General features: G+C 37.3%; 1 long non-coding RNA gene across 2 annotated transcripts in view; it reads left to right on the top strand.

The window, feature by feature from the left end:
* LOC132131672 (uncharacterized) overlaps positions 1–14,456 on the top strand; it is a 15,797-nt gene extending 1,341 nt beyond the window's left edge. Inside the window, exons 2-5 of one of the 2 annotated variants that reach the window (XR_009428916.1) lie at positions 7,898–8,004; positions 8,116–8,198; positions 13,805–13,919; positions 14,170–14,456. This is a non-coding gene — a long non-coding RNA (uncharacterized LOC132131672). Of the gene's footprint in view, positions 1–7,897; positions 8,005–8,115; positions 8,199–13,804 lie in introns of both variants that reach the window. The other variant, XR_009428915.1, reaches the window with a different exon arrangement.
* Positions 14,457–16,389: the final 1,933 nt, after the last annotated feature.

The following is a 16,389-nucleotide window of genomic DNA, read 5'->3' as shown; positions in this document are numbered from 1 at the left end:
TAAGGGGTAAATAGTGAGTGAAGTGACATTCAGCCAAGTATGGTGACCCATACTCAGAATTTGTGCTCTGCATTTAACCCATCCGAAATGCACACACACAGAGCAGTGAACACACACACACACACTGTGAGCACACACACGGAGCAGTGAGCAGCCATTTATGCTGCGGCGCCCGGGGAGCAGTTGGGGGTTCGATGCCTTGCTCAAGGGCACCTAAGTCGTGGTATTGAAGGTGGAGAGAGAACTGTACATGCACTCCCCCCACCTACAATTCCTGCCGGCCCGAGACTCGAACTCACAACCTTTGGATTACGAGTCCAACTCTCTAACCATTAGGCCACGACTTCCCCGTGTATATATATACAAAGGTGCACCTTTTGAAAATGTACAGCACATGACAACCTTTTTCCCTTAATTTCTGGTAGTGTCAGGGCCGCTGCTGGCCAAATGGGTGCCCTAAGCAGGATTGTATTGTTGTGCCCCGCTTTCTCAAATAAATGATGATGGAAAAAAAAAACACCTACCTGTAATATAGGGGTGAAAATAGAACTTTAATCAAATAAAAAAAGTAAATGAATAAATTTTATAATTGAATTATTATTATTTATTATTTTATAGCAACAACAACAACAACAAAATATTACAGTATATTAATACTTCTTTGTAAATTATTATTTGAAGTAACAAAACCATGGTTATTGTGCAGTTACCATGGCTACAAGAACGATGATTTGTGGTGTTATTGTTAAAACCATGGCTAATTTTCGTAAGGGAACCTGAACCTTTTACAGGAATGTGCCTGAAAGTGATAAACGGGCCTAGTTTTTACCTAAATGATTTATAATTTATTTTAATATTTATTAAAAATGTATAAGGTGTGCATTGTAGCTGACACCTAAATGAACACATTACAATTGTTTTATGCAAGTTTTATGCATGTTTTTTGCAAGTCTTTCTCCTCAAATGCTATTGAGCTTCAAATTTGCGTTTGAGCCCATGTGAAAAAGTAGCAGAATTTACATATGATTTACAGTTTATTTGAATAAATATCAAACATTCAGTTCAATTGTGCATTGTAGCTGACACCTAGATGAACAATTACAGTTGTTTTTATGACTGTAAGTCATTCTCCTCAAATGCTACTGACGTTAGAAAAGTGTATAACAATATCGCATGTAACTTTAGAGACGGTCCCTAAATTTCAGTCTCGAACGTCCAACGTCAAGCCAACTTTATGCCTGTTTTTTATTATTATTATTATTATTTTATTATTATTATTTTTTTTTTACTTTCTTTAGTTTTGTTTTCTCTGCGCCGGATTGCTGATGTCCTTTACCCAGGCATAATATGAACATTCAGCCGCGAACATGAGGTGCGAGCGGTCGTGAGCACGGATGGGACAATGGAACATGTTTTTGTTTTTTTTGAGCAACTGGAACGTGCTCCCTCTGAGAGTTGATGCCCTACGCAGACTGCGTACTCTGCGTACAGGGATCGGCGGTACTGGGTAGTGTAGTACATTATGCACACAAGGCATAAAATGTCATAAAATGTTTGATTTGAGACATTTTTTTTCAAACATCAGCAATAATGAGTTTAGTATTTTGTCCCTGTATCAACGGTTTCATATGAGCAGAAATGTAAGAATCCTTGCAGCGACATGCTGATCAAACAGACTAACACCTCAGACGCACACATCCACTCATACACACTCACACAGACACAATTGACACCTCAGGTACACACACACCGACACACTCTTGACACCTCAGACACACACACTCATACACACTCACACAGACACAATTGACACCTCAGATACACACACACCGACACACTCTTGACATCTCAGACACACACACTCATACACACTCACACACACACACACACTATTGACACCTCAGACACACGCTAACAAACTGACATCAAGTGGAAACATCCAGTAGTAGACACTTTCTCATGCACAAGCTGTTATTTTCAACAGCAGAGTTCACTTTGTCACCTTTTAACAACTAGTTTGAATCTATGTTTTGCAAACATGAAAATGTTGAAAAATATTTGAATGTAAAGTCAGCAACACCAAAGCTCAAAAGGTATCAAAAATGTATTGTTTAAAACTATTGCATTGTGTATGTGATGTTTCGAGCATGCAGGCTCTCCATCAGACATGAAATGTGAAAATGCTGCAATAGGTCACATGATTAACACAATTTTACAATTCTAATTCAAAACTGAAAATTCTTTTGAAGTTTTTAGGAGACCAATGAATGAATCTACTGTTAATTCCCATGAAACTCTTTCAGGATGCTCCTACTTTGTCTTCTGTGATTTCTTGATGTTATGTGGTGATTCTCACAATCCCAGACTCAGGGTCAGAGGTCATTTTAAGAAAATTATCACACAATCTGGGTCTTGAAATTAGAAAAACACTGAAGTTTGATCATCTTCTGATTGTGATTTGGGCATATTCCACAAGAGTCACCTCTTCAACTTTCTGTAGAAAATGCATAACACAAAATATAATAATAATAATAAAAAGAAGAATAATAACGAATAATGTAGTTTTTTTTTTTTTTTTTTACAGTAACAAAAACTTTTATAACCATCTGATGGTGTGTTGTGTGTGAGATTAATGTGATAGATCACTATAATATGAAAGCCCTTTACCGCCAAATAAGAAAAAATATCTGGTAAATCACAATCAAAAAAATAAACAAGTAATAATGATAATAATAATATTTATTATTATTTATTCTATGTTTATTTATTTATTTATTAAGATTACATATTCCAAATTAGGACATAATTAAATCGGATTATGATTTATGCAAGTCAAAATTTAAGCATTTAATTTAATTTAAGCATTTTAAATTATACTTAGAAATGTTCTATCTTGTAATTTAAATTTTGTATGTGATATTTTCAGATTTTTAAGTCATAATTTTGCCTTTTTAATCATTTTGATTTAGTATAATTTTGTCATAATTATGATTTAGGTGAGCATGATTTTTTTTTTTATCTTGTAAAAATGGACTTGCGTATTATACAGACAAAACACTGATCAGACTCAACAAATCATCAATAAATTGTCTTACCATTTTCTGTGTGTTTCTTTTGTAGAATTTCATCTCGGCGTAAGTAATGTCTTCTTCACAAGTCTCAGCTGTTTTAACAATAATAGAGACATTAAAACCACAAAGCTTCATCTTAATTAGATCTGCTTCTTCAGTCTGTGTGTTATTTTTCAGGCTTTCAGATTTAACTCCATCAGTAACACTGATTTTAAACATGGCATTAACTAATTTAATTTAATTCCACACACAAATAGTTCAAAAGTGTTTATCAATCCAATGAGAAAGACACTTCAGTCACTCATTAATTTACACAAATCAAACCCAGTTGTCTGTTTAACATCATATTCTTTATATTTAATCAGCATTTAAGTTCAATAATTACAACAACATTTATAATTCATATAAATTTTAGAGCACCAGTCACATCTTTGTTATCTTTATAAACATCTGATGGTGCGGTTGTGTGTAAGATTACTGTGATAGATCATTGTAATATTTAATTGTTTAAATGGAAAAGATAACACTTGCCTTCTTGATCAGTTTTTCTGTGTTTCCTGCAGATGCAGAAGATCAGGACTGCAGCAACAATCAACAGAGATCCAGCAGAGATCAACACGATCAGAAACACAGAGTCTGGAGGAACAGAAGAAGAGTAAAAGACAGACATTAATGTAAGTGACTGAATCAGTCTGATCTACAACAGAAGACAGAGATCAGCTCAATGAATAACTTGTGGAAGAACCTGAACATGTGTGACAGAGCTGAGTGATGTCCAGATGTTGAGTCTGGTTGCTGATGGGATTGTTGAGCACACAGCTGTAGCTGTTTTTATCCTGATATTCCACCTCCAGAGGTAGAGAGAGACTGATGCTGAGATCAGACACACTGATGCTGGACAATAAACTGTTTCCTTTGTACCAGGAGAGAGTCACATGACCCACATTCACCACTGAACACACCAGTGAACAATTCTGCTCTGAGGATGAGGAGGATGAAGAACATTGTGAAGAGTTACTGCTGATGACAGGAACAGACAGACGAGCTGAAAACATCAGAGAATAAACATGAACACAACAATCAGTCTATTTTCAATGTTGTGAATTGGAATTAAACTGTGAAATGAATTTTGTGTGTTTAATGTATTAAGGTGAAATGTGTCACTGAATGGGTTTGTCATCTTAAAATTTTAAATGAATAACTGTTTGACAGTGTAAATAGAATACGTGAATGTTTTAACAAATTACTTCTCTACTCACCATAGACAGAAACATTGAATGTTTTTGATTTTATATTCACTCCACTAATATGTAGTGAATAATCTCCAGTGTGTTCAGTTGAGATGTCTGTGATGGTCAGAGATCCAGTTTGATCGTCCAGCTTCAGTCTGTCTCTGAATCTCCAGTCAGGAACATTGAATGTGAGGAAGATTTGCTTCTTTTTCTTCATTTTAGCTATGAGAGACTTTTCATCTCCAAATTTCCACAGTATGTTGTCTTCTTCACGTATTTCAGTAAGATCAGTGTGTAGAGTAACAGAATCTCCCTCCGTCACTGACACTGAATCACCAAACACACCTGATCAACAAACAGAGATTAAACTGATTAAAGTCTCAGCAGAAACAAACACAATGTTAAATATCAGCGGTCTTAATAAACAGCTGTTGTAAACCGTTAACTGTTAATAATAGAGAGACTGTTAGAGTCAAGCAGACAGAGGAAACACTGCAGCTGCGCTATTTAATGAGTTGAACTCATATTTATATAATTTACATAATTCACAAATCTGTTCAGGATTCTTCTCTAGATGTATACCACATTAATATTATTATTATTATTATTTAAATGTTCTTTCTGCTCTCATGTCATATACAGTATGTCTTTATGTTTGTTCAGTCTGTATTTACCAAGAGCTCCTTGTGTTTTTGCGCACACTTGGCAGATAAAGACATAATAAGTGAATATAGAGTTTACATCAAAGTAAAAGAGTTAAAGTTAATTTCAAAGTTTGGTGCAACAGAATTATTATAAACCTGGATTTAATCTAAATTTAAGATTAATCCTGATTGGTGTAACACAAACAATTGTGCTGGATATTTTAAATATATATTTAAAAATAAATAATACATTTAGATCATTAGATCCCTGGACTTTAAGGTTCCTGCACATTTTGACTTGTATATTTCCATGATATTAATGTAGATGTTTATGATCACAGCAGAAGTATTTTTAAATAAATATATTTATTAGAAACCTTTTTAAAAGGACAAAAATGGCCGGATATTTGAAAGCAGCTAAACAGAAGTTCACACTTTCTGAAGATCTACATTCACTGAAGGGATTTCCATTATTTTCATGACCTTTTCCAGATCTGGATTTAATGTAAACTTCCTAATCCTAATCCCAACAGAGACATGAATTCAAAGATAGTAGATCTTGTGTTGTTTTATACAATATTCATAATTCTTTTGCTTCATAACAGGAGATAAAAAAAATCAAATAATAAAACAATAAAAAAATTATCAGTAGCAGCAGCTTTATTACCCTCAAAAAGAAAAAAGCCATAAATATAATATCATAAACTTACCAGTCAGACCCCAGCAGCACAAACAGAACAAGACAAACTTGTGAAACATGTTCTTCAGTGGTTCAGTGTGTGATCTAACAGCAGACTGGTAAAGTGTTGAGTGTGAATCCCCCCAAGACAAGATCTGACCCTCCCACTTCACACCCTACATTTGCTTCTAATCTTAAAGTTCATCTAGCACTTAGGAAGATTTTTACTGGTTTTAATTGAAAACAAAAAAATAATAAATAATAAAAAAAGTTAAGGGTTCATATTCCCGCCTCCCTGACAGCTTTTCTTCTGAGAGTGTGGTTATCTGACTGTTTCAAATGACTAAGAGTAAAAGAATATTGTGTGAACTGTTAATGAACTACATTTGATGGTGAGATTGAACATAGTGATTTTAAAATGATATATTTATTCTAAATGTTATTGAATGTAAACCCAGAGTAGAGATTTCAAACAGTGTTATGATCTTTACTGAGGTGTATCTTCTGAGTTGAACTGAAACCAGTCATGGTTAGTTTTCTAAGCGTGGTTTGATCCGTTGGGTGGACAAACAGATGTGAGTGGCTCTGGACATTCAGAGCACGAGGGTTTAGTTTGTAGGTGAAGAGGTTCTTCCTGTGTGGCCTGTGATTATTTACAGCGTTTAAGACTCTTTAATCTACTGGAGGCGGGGAGACAAACCTTATTTAATAAAACATCATTATGTGTAGTTAGTGCATCTCTTCTGACTGTATAATCGTTCATGAGCACTGCTTCTGCAGCTGATTCTAGTATTACTGGCACTTTGAGTTATACTCGGTGCTCAAACACAGTTAACTGTCATCAATACGCTGTGAATCTGGAGCCACATGCATAAACTTAGCCTCTATGTTATGACAGAGTTAGCCAAGAGTAATCAATCTTATCTTTTAGATTCAGTTTAGGCTAATTTAAGTTTTTATTTAATCAATTTAAAATATTTGACCAATTTCAAAGACCTTAACTTTTACTAACTGACTAACTTTTAAGACTATAGTCTTTAAATGTTAATAGTTTCTGCTTATAGTGTACATACTCTTATTACATAATCCATCTTTATAATATGTTCATAGTACACCTATCTGTATATCATGCTGATAGTATTTAAAAAAATGTAAATGTCCATAGTACTGCTTTATCTGTATATTTATTGTACATTTGTAACATATTGTAGACACTTTATATCCTGCTTATTGCACTTCTAGTTAGATGCTAACTGCATTTCGTTGCCTTGTACCTTACATGTGCAATGACAATAAAATCTAATCTAATTAAAAACAACTGATTAAATTAATAACTGAATTGTTTGAATGTTTGATTCCTAGTTATGTAACTAGATGGCGCTCTAATATAGTGTTCACACTTTATGTATTAATGAAAAATCAGGCTATTTATAACAAGGGCACAATAAAGAAGACATTTGATCCTAAATTTAGGAAAGCTGAAAATACACTGTGATTTTAAAAAAAATCTGTGAATTGAGTCAAAAGATAGGTGTTATAATTTATTGTTTCAATATCTTATAGAAACTAATTTAAGTATTTTTTAGAGACTCCTCACCAGTTGATGGCGGTAATGCGTCAGCTCGTTGTTTCTGACCGTCAACAAACTCTTGTAGAGGAAACCACTCTCGTCCTCTAATCAAGCGCTGTTTTACTTTCGATTCTCTCTCTCTCTCTCTCTCTCTCTCTCTCTCTCTCTCTCTCTCTCTCTCTCTCTCTCTCTCTCTCTCTCTCTCTCTCTCTCTCTCTCTCTCTCTCTCTCTGTGTGTGTGTGTGTGTGTGTGTGTGTGTGTGTGTTTATCTGCTTTCTGTGATTTTCTATATATGTAGGGTTTTTAGCTTTACATGGAGAGACATACAGTTGATGCAGGATAGCATGTATGTCAAACGAAACAACATGACTGCAGACCGGCACTCGCACACACACACAAATAATAAAATAAATAAATATTAATAAATCTAGCAGATGAATCGGGAGATTCTAGTGCTAGTATTTGTGTTGCGGGTGTGTTAGAAACAACAGAGAGCCTAGTGTCGCTGCACACGTGTAATAATGTTTTATTATTATGTAGCGTAAAATTGTCGACACATTTGATGCTCTTTATTTGACTGGAGGAGTGTTTTTTTTTTTACCACCGCCCATATTCGCGTGACGTCATAAACTCTGCAGCATAGGTCACTGCTAGTAACGAACGCAGGTGAATTCGTGAGTGCATCAACTTTACCGCAAAGTTTCATTCGTGTGATCCAGACACGAATGATTTCTGTTGCTGAGGAGAGGTTTGGTGATATTTAAAGTGACCAGGCTTACAATTTCCACCAGCTGGACCATGAATCTGGTGAAAAGGCCCTCAGACAAAACACTGAACATCAAGCCCAAGACAGCTAGAGCAGAATGTGGTTTGTGTCATTTGTCTGATATCATCCCATCACTCATGTCTGATCCTCAGGTGACAGAGTCACAGAGCCGGAGCAGGAGCGGATATCATCAACACTTGTGTCTGAACTTTACCATTATCAGTGGAAACTTAAGGTGAGATTTTCTGTCTGATCATCATCTTCATCTCACACTTTCATTGTTTTATATGGACAGACGCACTGTTGTGCTATTGAAAAAGATATCAAAGCTATAGAAAATAAAGTAGATTATTAACCACAATCAAACAAACATTTTAAATAATTTATTGCATTAATTCATAAAATGACCCAGACACTGGCAGAAACACACACACACACACACACACACACACACACACACACACACACACACACACACACACACACAAATAAACCCAAAAAATAAAAAACAGGGTATAACCTTTCCAAGACAAAACAGGGATCAAGAATATTTCTGCTTAGAATTCATTGAAAGTACTGAAACTAGACTAGATGCGGTGCCTTTTCAGTCATTTATGTACTAATATGCACCCTTCAAAGGTAAATAAGACACAAAGGTGCACCTTTTGAAAATGAACAGCACAAGACAACCTTTGTACCTTTTTTCTTGGAGTGTAGAACTGCTTAACCACAGGATCACTGTATGAGTCAACGTATGAGTTTCAAATGTATGATTGGTTTCGTTTTCTGCATCTCTGTTATCTTGCCTAGTTAGTTTCCATGGTTTTTGAATACTTAGTTACACACCTTTTTTTAGTATTTAAAAGCCTGTGTTCTTCATTGTTCGTTTGTCCGCTATCAATGTTTATTAGTTTGGATTTGTGCTTATTCTCTCCTGTGGATTATTAAAAGAACTCTTTTGATTATACTCCATCATCATGCTATATGTTTTGCACACCAGACTGTGACAGAATAGCGGACCTACAAAGTGAGTAAGAGTAGCTGCATTTTTCTTTCTTTTTTGTTTTGTTTTTCCTCTCTCCCGGAATGGACCTGCCCGCAGTCCAGCTGCTTTGCCTGGAGCAGCAGGACTGTACGCAGGAAGACCACACCAGGGACTTTATCGATCTGGCGTGCCTTACTCACTTCCTGGACCGCTCACTCTGTTTCTACATCACCAGCCTGAACAAGCGGTGTAAGGCACGCCTCCCATTGGATGGTCCCAAATAGAATTTCACCACTTTTTGTGGAGTGGGTGCTGGAGAGAAATGGACTGTATTTCCGTATAAAATACCATCAGCTCTGCCTTGGCTCCTAGCTTCCTCGTCTCCACCATGGCCAGTCATCCCACCAGCTCCACCAGGCTCCCTCGTCACTCCAGCTCCGTCTTGGTGAGTCGTCGACCATCCACCGCCTCGAGACTCCACTCCTCTGGCTTCGCTTCATCAATCCATCCCTCTGGCTCTGTCAGGCTCCTCCTTCCCTCCGGCTCTGCCTCCACCTCAGTCGCTCCGGTTCCATCACGGTCTTCCAAAGGCCCACCATCGCCTCAGTCACATAAGCCTTCTGCTTCGCCTTGGCCCTCCAGATCCTTGTTGTCAGCTGCTCTGCTCCATCCTGGGCTCCTACTCCACCAGCGTCATATCCGTCAGTCAGCCCTCTGGTGTTGTTGGCCATATCTCCCCCATGGCTCCTTCCACCATCGACTCCAGCGTGGGTCGCTATCCTGGCTGGCTTTTGGATCTCCACCTGGCTCCTCCTGCCGTCGACTCCACCGTTGGTCACTATCCTGGCTGTCCTCTGGATCTCCACCTGGCTCCTCCTGCCATCGACTCCACCGTTGGTCACTATCCTGGCTGGCCTTTGGATCTCCACCTGGCTCCTCCTGCCATCGACTCCACCGTTGGTCACTATCCTGGCTGGCCTTTGGATCTCCACCTGGCTCCTCCTGCCGTCGACTCCACCGTTGGTCACTATCCTGGCTGTCCTCTGGATCTCCACCTGGCTCCTCCTGCCATCGACTCCACCGTTGGTCACTATCCTGGCTGGCCTTTGGATCGCCACCTGGCTCCTCCTGCCATCTACTCCACCGTTGGTCACTATCCTGGCTGTCCTCTGGATCTCCACCTGGCTCCTCCTGCCATCGACTCCACCGTTGGTCACTATCCTGGCTGGCCTTTGGATCTCCACCTGGCTCCTCCTGCCGTCGACTCCACCGTTGGTCACTATCCTGGCTGTCCTCTGGATCTCCACCTGGCTCCTCCTGCCATCGACTCCACCGTTGGTCACTATCCTGGCTGGCCTTTGGATCGCCACCTGGCTCCTCCTGCCATCTACTCCACCGTTGGTCACTATCCTGGCTGTCCTCTGGATCTCCACCTGGCTCCTCCTGCCATCGACTCCACCGTTGGTCACTATCCTGGCTGGCCTTTGGATCTCCATCTGGCTCCTCCTGCCGTCTACTCCACCCTTGGTAGCTATCCTGGCTGTCCTCTGGATCTCCACCTGGCTCCTCCTTCCATCGACTCCACCGTTGGTCACTATCCTGGCTGGCCTTTGGATCTCCATCTGGCTCCTCCTGCCGTCTACTCCACCGTTGGTAGCTATCCTGGCTGTCCTCTGGATCTCCACCTGGCTCCTCCTGCCGTCTACTCCACCCTTGGTAGCTATCCTTGCTGTCCTCTGGATCTCCACCTGGCTCCTCCTTCCATCGACTCCACCGTTGGTCACTATCCTGGCTGGCCTTTGGATCTCCACCTGGCTCCTCATGCCGTCTACTCCACTGTTGGTCACTATCCTGGCTGGCCTTTGGATCTCCACCTGGCTCCTCATGCCGTCTACTCCACTGTTGGTCACTATCCTGGCTGGCCTTTGGATCTCCACCTGGCTCCTCCTGCCATCTACTCCACCGTTGGTCACTATCCTGGCTGGCCTTTGGATTTCCACCTGGCTCCTCCTTCCATTTACTCCGCTCTGGCCCAATGAACTATGACCCTTTCCGATTGCCCTCACCTCACCTGCCTCACGCCCACCTCCTGAACCCCCATCCTCCCTCCACTGTCGGACTGTTTGTCCGGGAGGGGGCAACCTCTCACATGTATGATCGGTTTTGTTTCATTTTCTGTGTCTCTGTTATCCAGCGTTATCCAGTTTCCATGGTTGTTGATTAATTAGCTCCACACCTGTATTGTTTATTTGTCCACTATCAATGTTTATTAATTTGGATTTGTGTTTGGTTGTGCTTATTCTCTTTTGTGGATTATTAAAAGAACTAGTTTGAATATTGCACAGCAGACCATGACAATGAGATCATTATGCACACAAAGCATATAATATTTTACATTTTCATAATAATGTCAATGTTTGATTAAATACATTTTTGTTAAACATCAGCACTAATGAGTTTAGTATTTTGTAGGAAAGTGGCTTCCCTGTATCAACGGTTTCATGTGAGCAGAAATAAAAAATTCTTGCAACGAGATGCTGATCAAACAGACTACACCTCAGACACACTTGCACCGACACACTGTTGACACCTCAGACACACAGACTTACACTCAAACAGACACTATTGACACCTCAGACACACACAAACAAACTGACATCAAATGCAAGCATCCAGCAGTAAACACTTTCTCTTGCAAAACCTGTTGTTTTCTACCAAACAGATCGAACCACATTTCTGTACAGATATAATTACATGAGACCACAGCAGAGTTTACTTTGTCACCTTTTATCGACTAGTTTGCATCTAAGTTTTGCAAATTCTGCTACCATCAACTCAAAGTCTGAGGTCGTTGCAGGAGGCTGATCTGACTATAATGGTTTTGTACTAAAAAAATTATAGTTTGATCATCTTCTGACTGTGATTGGTGCATATTCCACATGATCCTCCTCTTCAACTTTCTGTAAAAAAATGCATAAGTAATGTTTTTTTTTTTTTTTTTTTTTTTTAGTAACAAAAGACTTTAATAAACACATGGTGCAGTTGTGTGTGAGATTTATGTGATAGATCTTTATGCTATGAAGGATCATTAGGCCTGTCAGAATAATCAGTATGTCAAGTTATTGCATTATTTATGTTGAAAATGGACATAGAGGTGAAAAGAAGGCATCATTTGAAGTGTTTTCCTTACAACTCCGGACTCTAGTATGGAAGACCAAATAGACCCAAAACCTCAATTCACTGTTCTGTTACAGACATAAATGTAATAATCAAAATGGTGCTCTCTCACAGCTAGCATTAAGTAGGTTACACAAGGAAGAGAATGCATTTTTGCATTCCACTTGTGCTATTTTTTTCCTTATTATGCCATTATATTATCATTATATATTCAGTGGCATAAAATGGTCTTAAAATGACAATAATATGGCAATTATTTTTGGGGGAAAAAAAAGTAGTTATCGTGACAGGCCTAACCACCAAATAAACTCTGGTAAATCATAATCCACAAAACAAAAAAGTAAAAATAATTATTATTATTATCATTATTATCATTAAATACATTAATAATGCTTCACAGGAAATTATATTTTTACAGCAGCAACCACACTTCAATCCTTGCACACAGACATACCTAACTAAACACCTAAAAGGGAATCTTACATAATTAAAACAACATAAAATGTAATGTAATACATTAGTCATTGTTCATAATACCATTTATTTTTCTCAGCATCCTCACCTTTGTAACCTGCTCAACCCAGTCCGGTGTGATACCAGTAAAGCTTGCCTTTTTGATCAATTTATTTAGTATGAGAATAAAAAAATTATGACATACTTAAGTCAGATTATGATAAACAAGTCAAAATTAGTATGTCATAATTCAACATTTAACGTTATAATTTGAAATCTTACTATTTAAACTTTGTATATGATATTTTATGTGGTGGAAATGGACAAATATTATACAGACAAAATCAAAAGTACACAATCACATACATCAGACTCTGCTAAAATTATACGGTAACATTTTACAATAAGGTTTCATTAGTTTACATTAGTTAACTACTTTAGTAGTTAATTACTTAAGTTTAACAGCATTTATTTACCTAATATTAAGCTAATATTAATTCAACATTTACTAATGCATTATTTAAATCGATAGATTAATAAATAGATAAATAAATACTGTGAATAAATGTATTGTGTGTTGTTTGTTCATGTTAGTTAATATATTAAGTAATGTTAATGCGACACTTTACTGTGAAGTGTTAACAATCATACAAATCATCAGTAAATTGTCTTACCAATTTCTGTGTGTTTCTTTTGTAGAATTTCGTCTCGGCATAAGTAATGTCTTCTTCACAAGTCTCAGCTGTTTTAACAATAATAGAGACATTAAAACCACAAAACTTCATCTTAATTAGATCTGCTTTATACATAAATCAAACCCAAATGTCTGTTTAACATCACATTATTTGTATTTAATCAGCATTTAAGTTCAACAAACATAAAGTAACATTCATATACATTTTAGAGCACCTGACACATCTTTACACATCTTGTTCTTTTTTTTCTTTTTCTTTTTTTGCGAGTGAGATTAGTAAAAAAGAATACTTAGTGGCATCATAAACAAACATACATTTTATTATAATATATTATATTATAAATTATAATTTTATTATAATATAAATTATGATAATAATTTCAATGAAATTATAAAATGGAATCAATTGGATTTCAATTGGATCAAATATTTACATTTTTTTTATTTTTTCACAATTATTTATTAATTTACTTGTTTTAAATGGAGAAGGTAACACTTGCCTTCTTGATCAGTTTTTCTGTGTTTCCTGTAGATGCAGAAGATCACGACTGCTGTGACAATCAACAGAGATCCAGCAGAGATCAACACGATCAGAAACACAGAGTCTGGAGGAACTGAAGAAGAGTAAAAGACAGACAGTCATTAATGTAAGTGATTGAATCAGTCTGATCTACAACAGAAGACAGAGATCAGCTCAATGAATAACTTGTGGAAGAACCTGAACATGTGTGACAGAGCTGAGTGATGTCCAGATGTTGAGTCTGGTTGCTGATGGGATTGTTGAGCACACAGCTGTAGCTGTTTTTATCCTGATATTCCACCTCCAGAGGTAGAGAGAGACTGATGCTGAGATCAGACACACTGATGCTGGACAATAAACTGTTTCCTTTGTACCAGGAGAGAGTCACATGACTCACATTCACCACTGAACACACCAATGAACAATTCTGCTCTGAGGATGAGGAGGATGAAGAACATTGTGAAGAGTTACTGCTGATGACAGGAACAGACAGACGAGCTGAGAAACATCAGAGAATAAACATGAACACAAAAATCTGCTTATTTTGTAGTGAATATCAGTAATAAATGTTGTGTTAAGTGAATGTTAAGTGTGTTAATGGTCACTGAATGTGTCGGTCATCTCAAAGTATAAAATGAATAAATATTTGACAGTGTAAATAGAACATGTGAATGTTTTAACAAATGACATCTCTACTCACCATAGACAGAAACATTGAATGTTTTTGATTTTATATTCACTCCACTAATATGTAGTAAATAATCTCCAGTGTGTTCAGTTGTGATGTTTGTGATGGTCAGAGATCCAGTTTGATCGTCCAGCTTCAGTCTGTCTCTGAATCTCCCGTCAGGAACATTGAATGTGAGGAAGATTTGCTTCTTTTTCTTCATTTTAGCTATGAGAGACTTTTCATCTCCAAATTTCCAAAGTATGTCGTCTTCTTCAGGTATTTCAGTAAGATCAGTGTGTAAAGTAACAGAATCTCCCTCCGTCACTGACACTGAATCACCAAACACACCTGATCAACAAACAGATTAAACATAAATTAAAGCCTCAGCAGAAACAAAAAACATAATGTAAAATATCAGAGTTCTTTATAAACAACTGTTGTAAACTCTTACCTGTTAATAATAGAAAGACTGTAACAAATTCTTCTCTAAAAGGGTTAAAGTTAAGTTAAAGTTTGGTGCAACAGAGGTATTAGATAAACCTTGGTTTAATTTAGATTTAAGATGAATCCTGATTGGTGTAACAAACACATCACTAGTCTTTAATTAGTTTTAAAGCGTGGAGGACAATCATGTTTAAAGTTTCATAATATATTGACAATATATACATGATAATTATTGCCGATTGAAAGTACAGTTTTAATTCTGCTGGATATTTTAAATACACTTTTAAAATAAAAATATATATATTTAGATCATTAGATCCCTGGATTTTAATCTATGGACTTTAAGATTCCTTGACTTGTATATTTCTATAATATTAATGTAGATGTTTATGATCACTGCAGAAGTATTTTTAAATAAATATATTTATTAGAAATGTCTTTTTAAAAGGACAAAAATGGCCGGATATTTGAAAGCAGCTCAACAGAAAGTTCACACTTTCTGAAGATCTACATTCACTGAAGGGATTTCCATTATTTTCATGATCTTTTCCAGATCTGGATTTAATGTACATTTCCTAATCCCAACAGAGACATGAATTCAAAGCTAGTAGACCTTGTGTTGTTTTTATACAATATTCATAATTCTTTTGCTTCATAACAGGAGATTAAAATAATATAATTTTTTCATCAGTAGCGGCAGCTTTATTACCCTGAAAAAAAAAGCCATAAATATTATATCATAAACTTACCAGTCAGACCCCAGCAGCACAAACAGAACAAGACAAACTTGTGAAACATGTTCTTCAGTGGTTCAGTGTGTGATCTAACGGCAGACTGGTAAAGTGTTGAGTGTGAATCCCCCCAAGACAAGATCTGACCCTCCCACTTCACACCCTACATTTGCTTCTAATCTTAAAGTTCATCTAGCACTTAGGAAGATTTTTACTGGTTTTAAGTGGAAAAAAATATTTACATTTTTATAGTAAGGTTAAGAGTTCATATTCCCGTTTCCCTGACAGCTTTTCTTCTGAGAGTGTTGTTATCTGACTGTTTCCAATGACTAAGAGTAAAAGAATATTGTGTCAATTGTTCATTATGTGAATTGGGTTCAATGTTGGTGCACACGATGAAGAGCTGCTGGAAATCGATCTGCTCTGGAGGCCTTTACCATCACTGACCCCCACTGCTGCATCTCACCCACAGCAGAGGCACCACAAGCAGCATGAGAGGAAGCAGAAGAGGGGTAAGTGCGGTGGTATCCGGGCTAGGCTAACGGCTAGCCCACACAAGCCAGCTATCCCCACCATCATACAGGCTAACGTACGCTCTTTGGACAATAAACTGGATTACATCCGATTACTACGATAAACAGGACTGTAAGAGAATGTTGTGTATTTTGTATTCATGGAAACATGGCTTAGCAACAGCCATCCAGAATGCGTCACCAAACCAGTTCACAAACAGATACAAGTGTGGCCGGAAG

This window comes from Carassius carassius, chromosome 48 (genome assembly GCF_963082965.1).
Source record: "Carassius carassius chromosome 48, fCarCar2.1, whole genome shotgun sequence".
Classification (NCBI taxonomy): Eukaryota; Metazoa; Chordata; class Actinopteri; order Cypriniformes; family Cyprinidae; genus Carassius; species Carassius carassius.
The sequence above is the reverse complement of the archived record's forward strand: the minus strand, read 5'-3'. Positions and strand labels throughout refer to the sequence as shown.